Source organism: Accipiter gentilis, chromosome 20 (assembly GCF_929443795.1).
Source record: "Accipiter gentilis chromosome 20, bAccGen1.1, whole genome shotgun sequence".
Classification (NCBI taxonomy): domain Eukaryota; kingdom Metazoa; phylum Chordata; class Aves; order Accipitriformes; family Accipitridae; genus Astur; species Astur gentilis.
Genome location: NC_064899.1, coordinates 17936914 through 17958944, shown reverse-complemented (window position 1 = coordinate 17958944; position 22031 = coordinate 17936914). Strand labels below are relative to the sequence as shown.

Sequence of the window (22031 nt, the reverse complement as noted above, 5' to 3'; positions counted from 1 at the left end):
TTGCACCCTGAGCACCCAGACCTCAGCCTGCAGACACTGAACCTCGGTTTTTCTTTCATTCAGCTCCAAACTGCTTTGTGCCTAATACATGTTAAATACCGGTCTTACAGCAGGCTTGTTCATGACAACCACCCAAAATGCATTTTCAAGAGGAGGCTACAAGGACTATGCCTCTCTTTTATGAAAAGGCTAAATCTTATTTCTAGGACACCAGAAGTGAGGGCTCAAATTTTTCTTTGCCTGATGTGAGACAGGCGCTTGACAATGGTTTCTCAAACTCCTAGGAGGCCACCTTAGCCACTATGTTAGATGTTATTCTGGAGTGGTCCTCCCACTGTCTCACCAGATGGACTCATTCCGCTCTGCTCCCTCACCTAAACTGGGACAGAGATAACACATGAAATAAGGGGCAGACCAGTAACCCAGCGAGTTGGATGCTCACCTGGGATGTGGAAACTGGGCATCAAGCTGCCTTCCAGCAAACATTCAATTACACCAGAGACGCCCACCAAGTCCCAGCAGGGAGTAAGAGACCCAGACTTTAGGATCTCTCTTCTTTCAGCCAGGTTGTCATCTTCCCCAGGGAAGAGAGGGCAGACTCCCTTCAAACTCTTCCTCTAATCCCTTGCCAGTCTCAGAGGCCAGGGGGGTGACCCACTGTGGTTGGCACTGCTCACAGCCTCCACCCTGGGGATGTACCACCAGTGTCCTCTCATCTCCATGCCTACCTCCTCCTACAGCGGCGCAGGTCTCAAACGGAGGGTCTGCTCTTACCCTTCAGGGCGCACAGTGGGAACCCTGATTTCTAGCAGTAGTGGATTAAGTTCAGTGACTCACACAGCTCAGCCCCCCGTCTAATTTGAATTTAATCTTAGAAAACTAGGGCTAAAAGAGACCTCATAAGATCATCTAATATAATTTTTCGCCCAGATGGCAGGGTCTGATATCCCTACACCAACGCCAACACATTTATCTAACATGCTCTGGAAAGCATAGGAGAAAGTACAGCCCATAACCATGTTCAGATACCTGCATCAGTACTTTATACTCCCAGAATTTATTTTTTTTTGTCTTACAGTCAACTAACTAATCTTTGCTTCAAATTTGTTTTCTTCCTCTCCCACCATGTGTGAAAGAAAATATTAACTTGGTCTAGAAACACTGAAATTTAATTTCAAAGTTAAATCTTCCCATTGAAGCTAGTAGTTAGTAGGCAATTTTGCAAAGAAAAATAAAAGGGAATTGCTAAAAAAAAAAGTCATTTCTTAATGCTGCGTCACTGTGTATGGGGCCTCCTTTTGGAGCTTTGCTGTGGATGTGGCAGCTCTGTTTATTTTGAAAGGATAAGTTAAGCAGTCACTTAAGGATGGGTAGGAAAAGCCTGAGGCTGGAGATTACCATGTAGCTTTCTAATTAGACTGGAATGAAAATAGGTCGAAATCCATTGAGTATACAAAATACGCTTGCATGCTTAGTAATTGATAATAATTATGGTTCCCTATAACAACAGTAAATGCCTAGTTGTTATTTTGTAACCTAAGGCAAATGAGTAGGGTATTTGTTTTACTTAAGCTGACAAACTTGTAAAAGAGGCCACCGCAATGACATTCCAGAGCACAGGGAGAGCTGTCATTTTATCTGCTGGCTGGTAAAAAAAAAATATATGATTTCATAATGTTATCCTACTGAATACTTGAGGAATTGCACATCTTGCTTGCTGGAAGGATCCAAGAAACTAAACATTAGTTGAACAGTCTAACTCAGTCCTACCTCAGCGCAGTATAAATAGTCATGTACACCAGCAGCCACAAAAGAATGAGCTTGAGAAACCGATGGAAAAGTCTGACCCTCATTTCCTTACACAGAAGAAATCGCATAAAAGCAATCAAGCTGAGATTCAAAATACTTGAGTACAGACACAAACTATATGATGAACATGTGTTAACTGTCAGCCGAAAAGTACCTAAAAGTCCATCCTACTTATCTAGGGAGGGAATGGGAAAAAACATGTGGACATTTTATATAATGGATGATTGTTAAATGCTGACCTTTTTTGTTGGGTTCTGATTTTAATGGCCAGAAGTCAATTATGCAGGAAAAGGAGAGATTTTCAGCTGCATGAATAGAATTTATGCAGAAGTGCTACCAAACCCATAAGTCCAGTAACACGTAGAAAAGTGGAGATTTGCAAGAAGATGTATGTTGAAAGCATTACAGCAATAAGACGTATTCCCTTGCGTTTAGTTCTGAAAGTCAGCTACCAATGCAGCCTATGTAAATGTACAATAGAAAAAAATAGCACTGCAGGGACGAGTACAGTTTGGTAAACTTGTCAAACTGATTCTTAAATCGATCAACAAAATGTCTATTTGTATGTGTGTGCACCTGGGGGAGGGGGTGGGTGTGTGTGCCTAGTCTCCTAAGGAAATGGAAGCTTAAGGGATAATACTCTGTGCGTGTACATGTATATATTTCTTAGAAAAGTTAACTGTGTGCATGGATGACCATTTATCTGAACTTAAAAAACTCATGATTCGACTTCCAGGGAGCCAAGGCTGGTAGCTCATCCAGAGTCTAGTGAGATGAAATTCCAAATTGCCTGTGAAGTCCCTGATGTACATAAAGCAATACAACCATGAAAATAATCTCTTTGCAATGCAGAAATCCCGTTTGTAGCAGTTATGCAGCTGCAAGTTGATTTTGCATATTGAAAATGTCGGGGATTTGTCAGGGACTTTGCAAAAGCAGATGATCTATCTGCACATAGGAGTACCCCTGCACACCTCATGAGCCAGCTTCTTTCTGCATTTCTGGTATTTGGGATTAAACTCTGGCAACAGATGTGGTTTGCAGGTCTGGGAGATATTTAATTTATGGGCATTCTCAAAGCAAACTTCTCAGATTTTCAAAGATTTGGAAGATTCAGATGTATTTAAAAATACTTTATTGCATTTCTGTGGATGAGTTCCAGATATTATGGTATCCTGCAAATGTTTCTAGCTACCTTCTTTATGGCAGCCTGGATTTTAGACAAGGTCTTATTCACAACAGGCCTAGGTTCTTTACAGTATTACCTGAGAAAGCAAGAACTGAACTGTTTTGCTAGGTAGTGGGACAGAGCCTTAATCTTGTTTTGCTAATGAGAATTAATAAACTCCTTCAGCTGTAAGCAAAGCTATGATGAGTAATAAACATGAAGTTTTTAGTCTTCTAGTGGATGTGTTTACAGTGGTGGACACTCATAAAAAGATTGGCCTAGAGGAATGAGAGGTGCCAGCAGTCCAAGTGCTCCCTGGAAGAGGGAGAAGGAGATCAAGAGCTTACTTTTCTTGACATGTTTTAAAAAAACAAAAAACAAACAACAAACAAAAACAAACAAAAACCCCCAAACCCACAAACAAACCTCAGTTATTATAGAGGTTTTATTCTCTGTCATTTAGAAGTGCAGGAAAATATGTTTAAAATCTTAAAACCCAAAGGGAATAAAACACTTTCACACAACATCTGTACTCTTCACAACTGGAAATGGGGTACTTTCTCAAACTTAGAAACCCCACAGTTTTACCCTCCTTTTGTGCATTAGAGAAAAATGAGACAAATTAGGTAGAAATACCCCAAAATATAAGCATGTTGTTTCTCTTCCCAGAAACTAAATAATTACATTGAAATAAATGTCATCTGGCTTTCTTGTAAAATTCTGCCAGCAAAACTTAAACAATTTCATGTAGAAAACATGGGGATTTTTTCAATCTGCCTCAATATTTTTACCTACAGTATACAGATCATTCTGAATACACAAACCTTTTTTTGCCATTGTGTCACTATCCTCAGGATACTACATTAATTTGATGTCATATACCAACAATCTGATACACCACAGTCACTAGCTAGGCTCTCATAAAGAGCTATATGAATGCTATTTCCCATCCTATCTGCCTGCATTTTCAATATAAGGGGACAACATTAGTAGGAAATACAATATTCATAGATATAGCATGGAGCAGAAGGAAAAGAGGAAATACGTTACTCTGTTGTTTTAAAGGCTTCCTTCAATAATGAAGTAGGAAATAGGTAATTTCTATAAGGTTAATTTAGCTCACAGAAAAATATCTTAAGATATACAAGATTAAACAGTTTTGTGTCCTAAAGTAGCAGTCATTTGTAAATCTGCATAGAGGAACAACACAATACAGATATATTCCCAAAACTATGTAGCAGTTGGATATGAGTTGTTCGTATTCCAGGAGAAATGGAGGCTTGCCATTCTAAAAACACCTGCAGAGGCAAGGGGAAATTCCCAAGTTCCTTAATATTCTTTTTTTGCTAGGCAAATTGCAATTCTAAAATACTTTTTGAAGAAGCATGAGAAGGTAGGGAACAATGACTTTCAGCAAACTAGTTCTTAGCTTTAAAGAAAACCTAGAGGGAAAATGGTGACCATCTTGATGTTTCCAGATCTTCCTTTGTTCTGTCACCCAGAAGGGGATCAAGTTAAATTTCTTCACATCCATTTACTGCTTTTTAAATGCTGAACTAGAATGATGGAAAGATTCATAGGTGCAACTTTCGGAAAGGGGGCAAGGAGGACAATTTTTTCTCAGTAGCCACCCAGAAGCCCATCCCATCAAGGACTAGAGAGAGGTTCTGACCAGAAACAGCCGTGTAAACTCCATCTGATTTTTGTCCTTTTGAAGAGGATTAGCAACAACTGCAAAAGTCAAAGATCAAAATGGAAGTAGAAGGGAAAAGAAAGAGAAGTTTTTTGCTTGGATCTCTAAGTAGAGGCAATTGAAAGCTGGGAAGCAGCGTACACTAGAGGTCTGGTATCTATAGCAATCTAGTAGAAAGACACTGGACCTTAATCCAGTTCAAATGAATGGATAGTCAGTCATGGATACGGTGAAAGTAGAGGTCATTTCACACAGCCACTTCTAAAGGCCAGATCCTTGGTTAGTGAAGACGTGTTGATTCATTCTAATCAGCGGAACTAGGATGACTTGTGCTAAACCAAGGGACAAGCCTGAAATCCTTACACTCACTGTTCAGTCTGCACTTGACACCAAGCGGGGTTTTATTTGTATTTCAGATAAATCAAGTTCTAGGGGTTGTTTAAAAAAAACCAAAAAACCACAACAAGAATTTTTAGCCACTTCCTTACTCGGGAGGATAATTTTTAAGTTGCAATCTCCAACTCAACCTTTCAATAATCAATGTAATATGGCACAAAATAGGAAATAAATGTGTCAAATTGATTTCACATTCTTTTTTTTTTTTGAGGTGCTTGCTGCAAAATTACATACTACATTAATCAACACAGGTGCTTGGGTCAGACTTAGTTACTCTTTCTCAACCAGAATATTTACTTCATATACTTACATCCAACACAACATAAGTTGGACTTATGAAAGATGATAGACATTTTAAGATGAATGACATTACCCAACATGAGTAAAGAAAGGAGGTACCAGTGCTTTGAATGAAGCATGCAGTCAGTACTTAGTGAGTCTTTTAGGTTACATTTATGGTATTTAAAAAGCAGAGGAATGTTTTACCATATTACTTGTAAACAGGATAAACTGTAAAATGAGTATCTTTACAGGTGGATATAATTGGCACACATGCAGACATTTTAATATCCATTATCAATTAAAAACTAGATTACTGAAAGCAGGAATCCTTTTTAGAAGGTACAGAATCCAATATTTTGTTATTCTGAGTGAAAACACCTTGGTTGATGAGTAGCATCATTGAAATCAGTTATGATACTTCACAAATAAAGTAGAATCCTCCCCTAGAAATATTTTTAACAATCTGGCCTATGGACTTCTGTAAGACTTCTATAAGAGCTGCTGCAGTCATCACCACTTAGGTATACATGCCAGGCTGGTAGGAACAATTTGAAATGTAAGTGTTCAGAAAATATTCAGAGACAAGAATGACCTGGGAGCAGATCCTGAGGGTGCTATTCAAGGCGAAAAGCATCCAGTTCCCCTTGCAGCCTTTGTTCCATGTGAAATAAATTACACTATTGGCAGAACAAAACATAGCTAAATGTACATAGAATCAGGCTGGCTTCAGACTGTTAGAACGGCTTACTAAAGCACAAAAATGGAACACCACTGCTGGCTTGGTAGAAAGGTCAGGGCCGTTTTCATCTGTGTTTGGTATTCTTTGAACTTAGAGAATTATATTAGAGTGAGAAGAGACGCCCGCTTGCTCGCACCTCAAACTGCCTCGCTGTTAAACTGGGGGCCTGGCACATGAACCACAAGATCCACCCATGAGTGGGAGCCCCCTTGAAGGTCTTTCACTGTTCCAGGAAGAAGGTGCACAGTTGCAGAACGGGGCTGTAAATATCTGATTAGATATGCAATACAAATACTGCATACTGCCATGGGTAATCTTGGAAGATGGACTGTGAAAATTCAGCTAATGCAAGATTTTAGAAACTCTCCATTGTTGAATGTTATGAATGATTCAGCAGACCTGAGGCTATGTTTGAATTTAAAAAGAGGTGGAGAACTTATCTAGTTCCTTTGGGTTAGTGCAAACATGCCCTGAGCTAGCCCTTTGCTTTTGCAGCTCCCACACTACCATGTCCGTCTTGACTCAACTTGGGGTTTTTTCAGTATGGGCTGAAATTTTGCAGTAACATCTTCTGTATGTAAAACATTACCTTCTGTTAGAACGGGAGAAGATACCTGAGATCCACCCAGCAGAGTGTATCCCTCTCTGAAGATATATAGGCACTGATGACGAACCATGTCTGCCTTCCAGCCAAAACGAAAGATAATCTTCTTTTCTGTGTTAGGACATTTAGCAGGATTGGGTTGAGCAAATGAATAAAGCTTCTTCAGTGACACAGCTAATCCCTGCCAAACTAGCCCTGTGCTCCTAGAAATAGGTAGCCCTTTTGGAAGAGGCTTCAGAGGAGCCACTGCGTCTGCTTTTCACCGTCGTCGTTTGGTTTAAGAAGCAAATGTCCCCACCTACATTTCTTCCATGCTCCTGGGAAGTCTGCTAAGCCTCTCATAACTGAATGAGAGCTGGTTGTAGAAACTAGCTTTTGCAGGCACTGTGAGGCCCTTTGCAGACTCCAAATCTGGAGGGCTCAGACTAGACCTCTTAAGCACTGACAAAGACTTAGCAGATGTTTCGCAAGCAAAAAGGTGGCATATAAGGATTCCTTGTACAGTGCAGCTTTGTGGGTATGGAGTCGAGCCAGGATGCAAAGTCTACTTAGGTACCTGACACAGAGGATGAAAGAGTCAAGATTTATTGTGGTGGCACCTTCAATATGAGCAGAAGCCAAAGCAAAGCATAAGTAAGGGCCAGTTTTACTAGCACTTGGGGGACAATCATTGTGCTTCATCTCCATTTGTCCTTCTAGTTATTGTCCTATTGCCCTACTGTGCCCAGAGTGCAAGTTTAACCTGAGTCCAGCCTTCCCAGCGGGCTAGCTACAGTTCAGAAAACTAAAACAGTGGGTTTCATCCTTTTGTGAAGAATAATGGTGAAGCATTTGCCACAGTGCAAGCTTTCTCAGAATTCGTACTGTTGCAGCTCTATGTTGCAACCTGCGGAACAGGCAAACCACATCCTTTCTGAATGTGAGCATGTGACCTAGAAACTCCCAGTGTGAGGTGTGATTTCACTCTAAAAAACCAGAAAGGCACATTTTGTCACTGCCACTAGCAAGGTAGTTAGACTGCTGGTGCAGAGAGCAGGCTATTGATGCAGCAGTTACTGAATCAGTAATGGATTTAGGGGTCTTTTGTTTTTAAGCACAGCACAAATTAGTAGAAACAGAAAACAAAGGAAAAGAGTGGTTTCTTTCTACCTTATCTTTGCCTTCTGTGTGCATTCCATCAAATGAATTGGCTTTTCAGAAATCATGGGAAAATCTTACTGGCTACTCTGAGCACTGAGATGCTTGACTGCAATGAATCATTTTCTGTTCCTTGCTGGACCAGGGAAGAGGCCACTTTGTATTTACAGGATAAAAGTGGCAGAGGTCATGGCCGCCTAAGCAAGCAGGCTGTGACAATTTCACAATGGATGAATTTTCACTTGGCTGAACCTTACGGACTGGAAACTGGTCCAGATTTTTCTACTACTATTACTCAGACTACCAAATCTCCCCTGCTCCCAGAAATCCTGGACCAAAATTTTACCTGGAAACAGCTCAAACATATTTTGAAGACCTGATGATTATTATTTTATGTGTTTTCTCCTCTGCATGTCTGGTTTCTGCCAGAAGAAATGCAGTTGTGGACAAGGGGTCTCAAATGCAGGTCTCAAAATCCAGCTCAGCTTTGCTGAGGATGTTCAGATATCTTGTCCATGATCCCAACAAACATTCAGGGGTTGGATTCAAAAGGCTCAGGCACCCAACTCTCAACCATCCATGCAAGGATACCGCTGTCTTCCTGGAGTTGCAGCTATATGTCAGCTGGGATATCCTAAGCTAGACCTGTCCATAGACTCCATGGTCACTAGTGGGGGATTTACTTCTGAAAGTCTAGCCCTCAAACATTCTAAGCGAATGCCTAAGTGAACCAAACCGCCAAACCACTTTGATTTTTGAGGACAAGGATGACAGAGGCCCAAGAGCGAGGGAAATCCAGCTAGGTGCTATTTGTAGCATTACAACACAGCCAAGAATATAATGGGGGAGATTCAGTGAAGATACAGCAACCCCATCAAGCAACGTCTGTGCTCCAAGCAATGTTGTCACAGCCAAGCAGCCAATTCTCCCTGCCATTCAGCTCACCTGCACCTCAGTTGTTTTGCATTTCTTGTGTGATCATGAGCAAATCACAAAGTGCCTCAGTTTTCCTTCCTGCAAAATACTGGTGATACTACTACTCTATCTCAAAGAACAGCCAGCAGTTCAGAGATTGCTGACCTACCACATACACCAGGGAAACACCTGTAGTAGAGGATACAGTAAATTTTCTTAAATGCAAGGGACTACGTGATCAAATAGGTGCTTTACATCTCTGCCATATATACTTAGGTCAATATATATTTAAACACTGGAAGATGTTCTTTTAGCCAAAATTCAACCGCAGTGTGGTCAATAAACCACTGACAGACTATAATGTATGTACGCCTTCCCTTATTTTCTTCTGCTAAAGAACACAGCTAAGTGAAACAATTTCTTGTCCGGTACTCCTTTTCTATTGTCAGTTGTGGTTGTGGTCCAGGGATGGGTTCATATTAGCATTTCAGCACTTGTTTTCAACCTCATCTGGTCCAAAAGTGGCACTCTGCAATCAATTAATTTTGAAACCTTACAGAGTCTTGAACAGCAGGAAAAAAATTCCAGACATTATTTTTCTCATGAAATGGAGCCATGATATGAGCAAAAAAGCCCCAAATTATTTTGAAAAGAAATCAGCCAACCTGAGAAATAGTACAGATTTTTTATAAATAAGTAATATAGAGAGAAGGAAGCAAAATTCATCCAGCTCATATTAGCTATCTGGCTCTGAACTTTGGAACTTAATATTGTTATAGCAAGACAGATCCTTGATTAGAGAGGAGGTAGTTGCTGCTTTGAAGGCTGGACTCACTTTTAAGTTAAATGTTCTCCTACCCTGACAGATTTTCTGTATCTAACTACATCATTCATGGTGAGCATTTAGAATTAATCTGCATGAAGTCATCTCTATGTAATAAGTCAGAATTATTCCCCTATGCGTATGAATGTAACTGTCACCAACTTCAACATAAGCTTTATCAACTGGACTGGTCCCAAGAGGCAGTAATCACTCATAAAACTCAGCAGCTTCAGTATAGCTTGCGGGTTCTAAACACCACCAAGATCTTGAATGAATCAAAGACAGATGCGGTCTTTAGGATGCTAGTTTAATTAAGTGGTTATTTCATATATGTCTATAAAAATGGCATGCCTGATATATTTTAAATTATCTGGGGACACCTGCTTACACACAATACATCTGAAGTCTAGAACCATGACTATATAAACATGCCACGTGTGTGTTTGTTTTTGTTTTCTGAAATGCAGAATAAACCCTGCAAGAGAAAACAGCAAAGACAAACATTAAAGCAGAGCTGAAAGCTGTCCAGAGCTGCCTGTGGAAAAATTCCTCTCTGCATCAGGTGTGTTTCATTGTATCACTGTGCAAAGAAAAGGCTGAAAGATGCAGACGCACTTCTTATTTACCCAAATATTTAGGTGAAGTTGTGATAAATAGCAAAAAGGGATATAAATTCACAAGGTTTTAAGGACCTTTTTTTATTTTTCTAAAGAGTGAAACCTCAAAGAAAACTGAGGTCAGCAAACAGAGCAGGCTCAAAGCCTGAGGGAAGGGAGCAGGAGCACTTGCTACTCACCATATGAATGGCAGGCAAAGAGAAAAGCAGACCTGACCTCTCAGGGAGATCTGGAAACAGCCCCAAGAGCACTGGTCATTAAAACAAAACAAAACACACAAAAAGGCATTAAGAAAACCTCACTCCAATGGGAAGAGGAAGTGGTTTAAGGGGATTAGCTCCCAAAAAACAAAGCTCCACTCTTCCTCAGACTGCCGAGGAGTCCCAGAAATATTCTTCTATAGTATTGATGGGGCTGTGAAAACGGACAAATGTTGGCAACCACTCAACAAATGATAGTAATGGGAGGCGACATCTCTGGACCTCAACCAGCTAGCACACAATTGTCTCATTTTCATGGTGTGTCAAACTAAATTTAGACTTTAGCGCTTTGCTTGTCTTGCACCCTTGTCTCCTTTCCAGAGCAGAACATGGAAGAACATTTACAACTTTACACTAACTTTGACCTGCAAACACAAATGCCAGCCTGCAAAAACTAGTGCTGAATCATTTCTTTTTCCAGCTGCGACCTTTTTACCCTCCTTCCCTTTCATGTCAGTCCATTTCTTCATGAGCAGCTCTCATGCATCTATATCACGGAAGTATTTAAGAAGATTCAGTGGATTTGTACTCGATGAGGTGCAGGGAAATTTTCTCAGCCAGGAACCTTTCATGTTGGATAACAGACACAGTTCCCCTTTTCTGACAGTCCTTCTCCAACAAGCATAACACCACCTACAAAAAACACAACAGCCTAGTAACCTGTTTCACAAAACTGAAATGCCCTAAAATCTTTGGATGTTACAAGCAGACACAGTGGCAAGGCATTCATGGATACAAAACAGACATCAATTTTGCCTTGGCACTGTAATACTGAGATCTTCTCTATCTTGAGACTAAACAGATGATACCATGGAGTCACAGACACACTTGAATCAGCTTTGCAAGGACCAGGTTTACACCCTCTCATTCTTTTACCGAAGTAACAGCCTCTACAGCTGTGCAAACCCAACTCATCTGGAAGTACTGCTATTGAGACCAGACACTTTAAAAGCAATGATGCTTTTTTTGAAGCTAGCATTAAGAGTCTGATGTCTCGCTGCACCAAGGCAAAAAATATCAACCCCTTGAGCTTCAAAATTACTCAGAGATTTGGGCTTTAAAATGGGAGGGAGTTTATGGACTCAAAACAAGCCTGAAGTTAAAGTCCTTGAAGTTGGTTAGTTGGTTGTGTGATTTCAGGAGACTCTGAATTTGAATCTAAGACTCAACAGAGAGCAGTTGTAGAGATGGATGAGGAAAGAGAGGTATGAAAATGAAAGCAGGCAATACAAGTTTCAGGTAACTGCATGGGGACTTTTGAAGGAGAGGTATTGGTATGACTGCTAGATTAGACCTGAATTAGTCTGAGTTTACCGCAGAAGAAGAGGAGATGTCTAATACCACCTACTTCTGCTCAAGCTGGAAATACCAGAAAAATTCCCTCTGCTTGTGGTATTTTGGCACTTCTGGGTTCAAAAGATCAGTATACAGAGATGAATAAAAATTAGGGAAAGGCCTGAACCAGAGCTCCGTCCAATATCCATAAATTTGAGAACTCATTGCATACAGTGCAAACTTTGTGGATAAGTTCAATGGGAGATGGATGCAGGAGAAAAAAAAAGCTATGGTGACTTCTCAAAATCTTGAAAAACATAACTCTTCTGGAGCACAATTTTGTTGCACAAGCAGACAAAGACTCATCAAGGACCCATTTCAGTGAAGCACGCACATACAAATAAATAAGGAGGGACTTGGGCATGTGCATAAAGTTAAGCATGTGTTCAATCACTCTGCTGAACACAGGGCATAGGTTCTACTCCCTAGAAGTCATTTCCCATTTGGAAACCCTTGTCAGGGAGAGAAAGGGGAAAAAGGAGGGTTGTTTAGCATGATATTTTTAGATAGATTTTTAATGGAGTATTTGTTAAGCTTTCTTCCACTCCGACACCCCCCCCTGCCCACTGTCTGGGTTTCGTGTGTGTTTTTTTAATAGTTAGCAATGCATCACAGTACGGCTGCTGTTTAAATATTTGCCTGAAAAAAAATGTAGTCTGTGCTTAAGAAAAGTGGTTTGGCACAAACCGGACATTTTCAAACATCCATTTACCAGATGGATCACTTTGTTCAATTACAGAGAAAAAAAAAGATGCTGAAGGAGTTGAAAATCGAGTGGAATGTTCCTAAGCACACAGCATTGTTTACTATCTGCATGTCTCCTGGCATTCTATGAGAAACTATCAATAAGCTCTTCAAAAATGTTCCTTTCCTTTAAAGAAGTCTGCATTTTTAACAATAATAAAAAGGCAGTAAATATACTCTACAATAGCCTGATGGAAAAATGTGCTAAAGTATTTCTATAAATCAAATGTAGCAGTTTGGCATTAGCTCTGAGGCAGTAAATTTAGTAAATTAGGACCAGATGATTTTAAAATAGAATCTTACATAACTTTCTAGCGTGATATATATATTTTTTAATTTAACACAAGTTTGTCTGTCTTCATAAAGTTATCTTGGCTGCTACCAGAATGTGGTTCAGTCTTTAAGAACCATATTTTTTGTTATTTATCAAGTGCAGAATGTTTTAAATATCAAAGTAAGGAGGGGAACAGATTTCCCAAAAGACAGAAAAGGCTATAATCTGTACTGATCCACATAAGGTGTGGGGTGCTTTGTATCCCTAATGCCCCTGACTATTTCTCTCTCATTATCTTGATTAATAATAGTCTATTTCTCTATCCATCTTCCTTTTCTTGCCCTCTTTCCCTTTTCCCACAACTGCAAAGAAATGTCTCCCTCCATTCCTCCTCACAGTGGTTACAGCTCCTACAAATGCAACTTGGTCCGACAGACTTTTCTTTCACCCATGTGCTTAGGTCAGGAGTCAGCATTTGGGACCTTGAATTTCTTATGTTTCCCCACTTCTGATCTCTGCACCAGAAGATCCATCTCTGAGAAATAAGGAAAATGAAATTATAAGACCAGTCTAAGGAGCCTATTCCACCAGCTTTAGTCCAAACCTTTTGACCCTACCTACACATATATACCTGAAACCTGCTCTCCCAGCACATCTTGGACTTTCATGTTTCTGTGCCAGTGTTTACACCACTAGATAGTCATGTCAGACCACTGCTTATGTTCTGGGGAGAGGGGATAGCATATGTATGGCCTTCCCGGTCTTCTTTTTGGGCAAACACTCATCCATACCATGGTCTTTCACTGGAATAGCTACTGTGGAGCCATCCCATGGCAACTGCGCTCACCATGGCATGCTACAGGGCCTTACTTTTGAAAGTATGACTAAGGTCCTTTTACAGTGCCTACTTACTGTCTGGAGAGCCAGAGCCAACACACTCTCTCTCAGAACTTTAAAGTAAGAAGGGGAGCCTCTCTGGTACCCTGACACTCCCAGGGATTTTTAACAATGCCTTCCAGACGTACATTCTCCAGGACCTTATGGCACAACAAATGAGCTAAGCCCCTCCTCAAAAGCCATGAGTACACGTGGAGACAGATCTTTACAGCTCCCAGACAGGGCTGAACTCTGAGGAGGTGAGGAGTGAAATCCTTGTGTCAACACTTATGACTCAAGCCCTCATCAGACTTCAGGAACAAACACCATGAGTCAACTGGGATGTGAGGGAAAGGGCAGACAGAGTAGAGAACGTAGGTGTTGAAGGAGAGACCAGCAAACAGTTGTGTGTAGCCTTCCTTTCATGTGATCCCAAGTCTGGTGCTTCTATCAGCTGCGCAAGTGTAAGTATCGAGACTGAAGCAAGCAGAAGAATAACTGTGGTGGATACTCGTGAGAGCAGAGTTATCTGCAACCACTGCCTCCCTCAGCAGAGACAAGTCTACTATGAAGAGCCAATTTAGTCAAAGCCAAGGCTCGGGATGCTACGCAGTGTGGGCCAAATCCTGGTCCCAGTGAAGTCGAGGGAAGCTTTGCCAATGGGAACATGCTCTGTCCTTTTCACCCCGTCTTTGGCTAACACGTTGCTGGAAGCATTCAGAGTTTGCAAATGATAGCAATGGAAAAGAGAGGGAACAGAGTTCCCACGTTCCTTCTCTTCTACTATTGTTTCCTGAGAGTCCTGCAACGCACAGTAATGCAATGATCTTTTCTTTAAACGACATTGGACTGAATTGCTTGTTAAAAATAACAGAAGAGGAGGAGGGGTTTGGAAATCAGTCATTTTCCTTTAAAGAATGATTTTGGGAGAGTAGACCATAAACAGATTTAGATGGCAGCAAAGATAACCATTTTTGGCAGTTTTATGGAGATGCAAATTTACACTGAGTATGAGATGAGAGCTTAAACACCAGCACCCAAAGATGAGAAAAATAAGTCAGACAGTGTGAGACATTTCATGTGCCATTCTCTGTTGTTATGGATATCAACTGACCTCCACAGATCTGGTTGAGGTGAAAGAGAGAAAAGATTATTGCTTTCCTATCATATATCCTCTCTCCAAACACCTCCAAAAGAAGCAAATTCCCCTGAAATTCCTCGAGCCTCAAAACACCTCCAGGCTGAGTCTTCATTGGAAGCTTGGTGGTAAAGGCAAAACAGAAGTCTCTCCTCTAGATTGATTTTTTTAAAAATCTCTAATTTGTATTTTATTAAATTTTAATTTTTGCTTACCCTCCTCCCACTGGAAAGAACTGGTAGCTGGCTAGTGGACAACAACCGAGCTGTGAGCCCTGCCAGGGAGAAATGCTTTTGGTGCTATGAAAGAGTTGCTGGTGAGAGATGGGAAGAGGCAAAAACCAAGGATATAAAATATAACAACAGCAGATTAACTTTGCTAAAAGAAGTGTGGGGGATATTGTTGTGGTTTAACCCCAGCCGGTAACTAAGCACCACGCAGACGCTCACTCACTTCCCTCCCACCCAGTGGGATGGCCCCTGAGCAATAAGTGATGCACAACGCAATCGCTCACCACTTGCTGACTGATGCCCAGTTAGTTCCCAAGCAGCAATCTGTCCCTCCCGGCCAACCCCCCCCAGTTTATATACTGGGCATGGTATGGGATACCCCTTTGGCTGGTTTGGGTCAGCTGTCCTGGCTGTGTCCCCTCCCAACTTCTTGTGCCCCTCCAGCCTTCTCACTGGCTGGGCACGAGAAGCTGAAAAATCCTTGACTTAGTATAAACACTACCTAGCAACAACTGAAAACATCAGTGTGTTATCAACATTCTTCTCATACTGAACCCAAAACACAACTCTATACCAGCTACTAGAAAGAAAATTAACTCTATCCCAGCTGAAACCAGGGCAGATATGCAACAAAAGCTTCCTAAAACCAGACAGAACTAAAATAACGGGCTTTGCAAGCAAAATGGACACAGTTGGCTAGTCCAGTTACAGGACGATTCCTTGGATGATGTGTAAAACTGATGGACAGTTCACAGTCAGGAAAGATTGTATTTCGGGGTCAGTTTGGAGTTTCTGCCATGTTAAAGTAGTGTGCATTTTGCAAATCAGGGGGGAGGGGAGGTTTATTTGGTCCTGGCTCCCTGAGATGGGGCTAAGATGCAGAAATGCTCTGCACAGAGGATTAATGGGCTTTGAAGGATTTTGATGCAGTATTTTAAATCTATCTAATAGATGTGTAAGGACTTCAATGCACACTCCTCTTTATAGGCCATTTTGGAGCTTAATGTTTCTGTACAACCTGCTTCCACACAAATTCAGAGGAAAGTGCTGGCACGTGTGTTTGAAAGTGGGGCTCTCCACCCTGTCAACTGCAGGACTGGGAAGGCAGGAGGAGGGGAAGGAGAGGCAGGGAGGAAGAGTAGGCTGGAGCAGGGCACCAGAGACTGGAAAGAGCAGAGCCATGTGCTACCATGTTCAAGACAAAGCTTCTGGGGATAGGAATTGCTGCAAATTACTCTGTGTGTGCATGTGTGGAAGTGAGAGAGATCACATTTGCTGAGAAAAAACTTGCTGATGCTAGTCTACAAAACCTTATCCTTCTAGATGTCAAACAGGATGTCACAGGAAAGTGAACCTTCTCACTCCAGACCACTGTTTCCTACTTAATTGTCCACACTCACACTCTTGCTTTCATGAAGGAACTCCTTTGCAGGTGGGTTATGTGCTATTTGACTCAGGACTTCACTCCCACAAAGGTAGTATGCCAGACGCATGTATTCAAAAGAGCCTGGGGTGTTTCCAAACTGGGATCACAGTGCTGTGGTGGGCTGGTTGGCCTCCACCAAAAAAACCCCAAACCAGCCCAAAAAGAGAAAGAAAAGAAAAACCTTACTCAATTCACTCCTATTTTAACAACTGTAATACCTGGTGGAATAACGTAACATCCATTGTGGATCCACGCGGATAAAATCTCAGCTCCAGAGTTTCACCCAAACTGGGGAAAGTTCAAGTAGAAAGTTCAGGTAAAGATCTGAGCTTTTGGATGCCAGCACTGCAACTTCTTACGACTGCATGAAAAGCTTAACATGCCTAAGCTTTGTGGCTAAGTTCCTTGTCTGAGGCAATTCCGGTTCCAATTCTGGATTCCTTTCATCTTAAACGAGCTGTGATGTCTAAACATACATTTCCTCTTGAGCAACCTCCCTGTATTATATTTATCATACTTCATCTGCATAATTGTGAGCCAGAGAGAACAGAAGCCTTTTGCAGTCTCTCCATAGTTATGCTATTTCTCAGCTTTTCTTATGAAAAACAGAAAAACCCTCTTTTGGCATCAGTAGGTTGAATGCATGCATGCCACACGTCTGGAAGCAAGCCTGTATTTTTTAAGCCTATGTATTAAAAATATTCAGTGCTGGAGGGGAAAATAAAGGAGTGTATTCTGCGAGCACAACTGTTAGACTGGTTTGTTTGTTTGGGAAATGAATAAGCCTTTGACAGTATCCTTGGAAGGAATAGGCCAGTGCGTGCTCCATCCTGACATTCTTTTCCCTCTCCAGTCTTCCCCGCATACCTTACGTTCCTCTTGCCTTCCCAACACCACTGGTTCGTGGGCAGGCAAGCACTGGAGACCCAGTCTGCCACAGCCCTGCACCCATCTTGAAGCCACCGGCTTCTGCCATCTCTCCTACCCAATGCACCAATGTTATCTGCACGAGTGCACATATCAAGGCTTGCAGAGCTCTTAACTTGCCTTGGCTTTGCAAAGTGCATGTGGCAGCTCAGCTACGATTGCTGCCATCTTCCACAAATTCCTTCCAACACTGCTGAGAACATGAAGTCCCCCTGACCCACGTGCTCTGCACCAGCTGGATGGCTGAGGAGCTGCTGTGCTGCACGGACCTGGAAAAGCTATTCTTTTTCATCCTCATCTGCAGTTAGTATTCAGCGTTGGACCAGAGATAAATTTACTTCATATCAATTTTACATTCTTTCCTTTCCTTTCTCCAGGGTGAGATGGGTCCGTCCTGCTGTTTTAATAGTGATTCCACTGTTTCCCTTCCTGTGTTCATTTTCCCCTGACAAGGTGACCACCTGCTTCTCATAACAAGTGAAAATTGTAGTGGTATTTATCCTCCCCCCCCCCCCCCCCTTTTTTTTTTTAAACCGAACAGACTTCTCTGTTTTTATTTGCAGGGTCAGGCTGGTGGCTTAGTGATAGCCAGTTCCGGAATATGCTTTCCATGATTTCTCAAGCTAACAAAGGCTGGATTCAATTTCAAAACCTTTTGGGTGGGAGGATACCAGCATGTTTCTTTCTGGCTGGCATTTGAAGCAAAACAGAGAGGACAGAGGGAGCTGCATTTATTCCCTTTATCTGAAGGAGGGTCACTAAACAGGGCCTTGATGGTTGACTTACAAAGTTAAATGAGCGATTCCTTAAGAAACACTGCATAGAATGCCCTTCTTGAGAATGTGAACAGCTTTTGTGCTTTATTGTGAAAGGAGGTGGGATGCCTGTTAGATTAGTTCATATATATTAAAGGAAATGCAGAATTCTAGAGCAAGGCCAGTGAACTAGCTCTGTGGTTAAAAGGCATCTTAGGTAGAATGGCAAAGGACAGTCAAACTTAAAAAGATACTTCTATTAACAATTTTTATTTTCACAATTTGACCCTTGCATTTAAACCTGACGACTACAGTGATTGCTACTCACCCCTCTGTCTGCCAGGACAGACTTCTGTTACTGTTAAATGGAATAGACCACTTGCTTGAAAAGATTTCCATCACTGGTCAAAGAAAAACAGAGCAGACTTTGTTTTGGTTTGCTGAAATGCAAAATATTCCCTTCTTTGGGTGAGACTGAAATATTTTCTCATCATCTCGTAGTGAGGTGGGAGAGGTGGCCTTTCTGTGCAGACAGACACAGAAGCCTGCCCACGTCAGTGGTGAATTTTTGTTAACGTTCTTTTCAGGAAACAGCAGCGTTTCATCTTTTTTAACAGATTTGTCCAAGCAAGCAAATTCCACCACTCTGAGTGTGTATAAAACCATTCTACACTGAAGAAATTCCATCCACTGCATATCCACTGAACCAGTCTGGGTAGCGTTGTAGAGGTGGCAGGACCAAGGCTAATTACGACTCCTTTGCTCGTAAAGTGCAGTTGCACTGTAACTAAATTAATTTTAATCCCAATTCCCTGGCCAAGTATCACAGCAAGAAGTGATGCAGATGCTGCACAACATTATCCAAAGGATAGTCGGGGCTTTGTGCAGAAAAAAAAAAAAAAAGATAGCGCAGTGTTTCCCAAACACAGAGCTCACAGACCCTTCCTGAAAAGACTCTCTCAACTGTGAGGGAGACACTCTGCTGTGTCTCTCTTTTCTCAGGTTGTGTCATGGGGAAATAGGAACAAGGGATTTTTGTTTGAGTAACCTTTCAGAGCAGGATATCTGTCTCGTGTTCTTCTCCTATCAATTGTCACAGGGCGATAGCTGGCTGATATGCTTCAATGGGTATTCCCTTCCCAGCCTGGCTGACAGCTGCGTTTCATGTTGTGTGCTGAGTGTTGTGGTGGCAGAGCCGCAGAGCCTGGCTGACAAGCAGTCCCTTTGGCTGCCCTACCATTTCACCTGCTGCCATCTCCCAAATACCCCAGAACCCCAACTGGCAATCAGGAGGGCACCAGGAAGACACAGACCAGTGGTGCAGTGAGAAATAAAGCAAGTGATAAGCTCACCAGGTTGGTGTATGAGAGCAGGAGACAAGCAGTAGGTTGCCCAAATGAGCAAAGAGTAATATTAATTGCCCTCGGCAAAAGCAAAGAAACAAACAAAAGCCATTGATGCAGGCACAAGACGAAGTCACAGAACCCATTTGCTACTCAGCTAGAATTGCAGTGGCACAAAGTATGAGGCAGTGAATCAAGCCATTGCTGTGCTGTGAAGCAAAAAGTCACATTACATGAATTACCCTCCTGAGAACTTCAATAGGACCCTGTAGTTATAAATCCTGGCAATATAGCTCAAGTTGCTTCTACAACACAGACATCCAGGTCTTGGCTTCCCCTTCAGCATGTTCCATTGTATAATTGAGCTGATTATCCAAGGCAACCAACTCAAAACTTTCCTAGACTATGCCTGAAATACAATATTACATAGTAAAGGCACAGCAGTCGGCAAGGTCATCAAGAAAAGCCAAGTGCTTGCACTAACCACAAATGCGTGCTTGCCACAATCCTGACTTCTTATAATAATGCGTCAAGGTTCGAGGATCGTATTTACAAATCTCTCTTTCAAGGTATATCTAATTCCTGATATTCGTGATAGATTGGGGAGTTCCACCACACTGCTAGCTCTGCTAGAAGTGTTGCACTAAGCAGGAGTATTTCACCCTTGGGGAAATTAAACCCCCTCTCAAAGTGCAAAGAAAACCTAAGACAGTAAACAGAGTAGGTGAGAGAAGTGGGAGGGAGGGTGCGTGAATAAAATGAGCAGTGGGACTTGACTGAGGAGGTGGTGTGCGATGTCAATCTCTCTTTCTCCCTGTAAAATACCAATTCTTGTATCTGCTTCTTCAGAATTGTATAGCTACCAACACCGATAGACTTTGTGCCCAAAGTGTCGTTCCAGTGGCATCTAATTAAAAGTTTTTAATATGAGTTATGGAGAGCAATAAAGGCAAAACAATATATACAAGGGAACAACTCAACTAGAATTCTACATTAACACATCTGTTACCTCATATCAAGATCAGTCAGGGACATTTTACATACATTAAAAGCAACGCAAGCTAAAACAAAAGCAGAAGGCACAGCTTTTCAAATGTGTTTAGATTTCATAATGTGATTGTAAAGCATTCTGAAAAAGGAAAAACACCAATTACATTAAAAGTATCACTGCTGGTCAGATGACTGGAAACCAGATGCACTCTGCATTTAAATATAGGTGAAGTCAGAAGTATGATTCTACTTTTCTTATTTTTGCCTCTGACACTTATCCGGTTCTTACTAATGTGGTTCTACGATCTTTAATGCATTTATCTTCATGACAATGGTGCCACATAAAGAGATTATACAGAGCTTGTTCAGGGAATGGGATTTGGATGCTAGTCGAATACCATGCAAACACATTAGCCATCCCATCCTCTGTACTTAGGACGAATTTTCTCCTCCCAGGAGAAATTTTTATCCTTGGAGTATGAAGGGCAAAAACACACAAAAAGAAAATCCAAGGTCAAACTCCACAGTTAAGAAACACTCCAAAGAGAATCGCGCTCTTCTAGTAGTAAGCTGGTTATGCATAATCACTGGAAGAATTATTTCTTAAATAAAGTGTCTAAGGACACAGCATACAAATGAGCTTTATTCTCTCGAAACTACCCACATTTATTTTGATGCTACACTTAAAACAACACTGCCCCAAACTCAGTGCATATAAAATATTATCTATTTCAAGTACCGTCTTGGAAAATCAGAAGAACCAACAGCAACAACAAAAACAGAAGGAAAAACCCAAAGAAAAACCCCTGGGGAGGGGTTACAGCCAGTGAAGCTACAGCACTGCACAGGGATCCCAGTCACAGTGGCGTGCTCTGCACTGCAGGAAGCAGAAGCTCGCTTTTCTCACTGAGACATCTTTTGTGCTGACAGGAACTCATACCGATGAACTACTAGACAGTATAGAAAAAAATTATTTTTGCATTCATTTAGTAAATTTGTATAGTACAACCACATATTTTCTGCTGGAACTAGAGAACGGAAGAGATTGCAGATAAAAAGTATGACATTCCTTAGAAGCCATGAAGCCATTTTAGCAATAGGATCCTTCTCTAGAGGATTAGTCACATGAGAATTTAAGGATATCACTGTACTATGGAATGAAGTTATGTTGGTAATCTGGTAGTACAAGATTATTCTTTGCTGTGTTTCCTTAGGCCATTAGAAATAGTCGAGTCCATCTGTGACCTAGAAATGTTGGGTAAGATCCAACTCGGGCAAAAAGGAGAGAATTTATTTCCTGTTCATCTCAACAAGCTGGAGTATGTCCCACACACAAAGATTCCTATTATGTGCACCATATTAATCATGCCTGATTAAGGGGTCTGACTTAAAAAGCATGGAGGATCGCCACACATTTATTTTCCCTGCTCTTTCCTGCCCCCAAGATACCAGAGTTAATTATTACTCTCTTCCAAGTAACCCTTATTTGCCATGGTCACTCTTTATAATGGACATCTCTAGATGATTAAAGCCATCTTGGCCTCTGGTGT

The 22031-nt window shown here is 41.5% G+C and overlaps 1 protein-coding gene across 1 annotated transcript in view; it reads left to right on the top strand.

Moving 5' to 3' along the window:
- NEDD9 (neural precursor cell expressed, developmentally down-regulated 9) overlaps positions 1–22031 on the top strand; it is a 77954-nt gene that overhangs the window by 12488 nt on the left and 43435 nt on the right. The window lies entirely within an intron of this gene.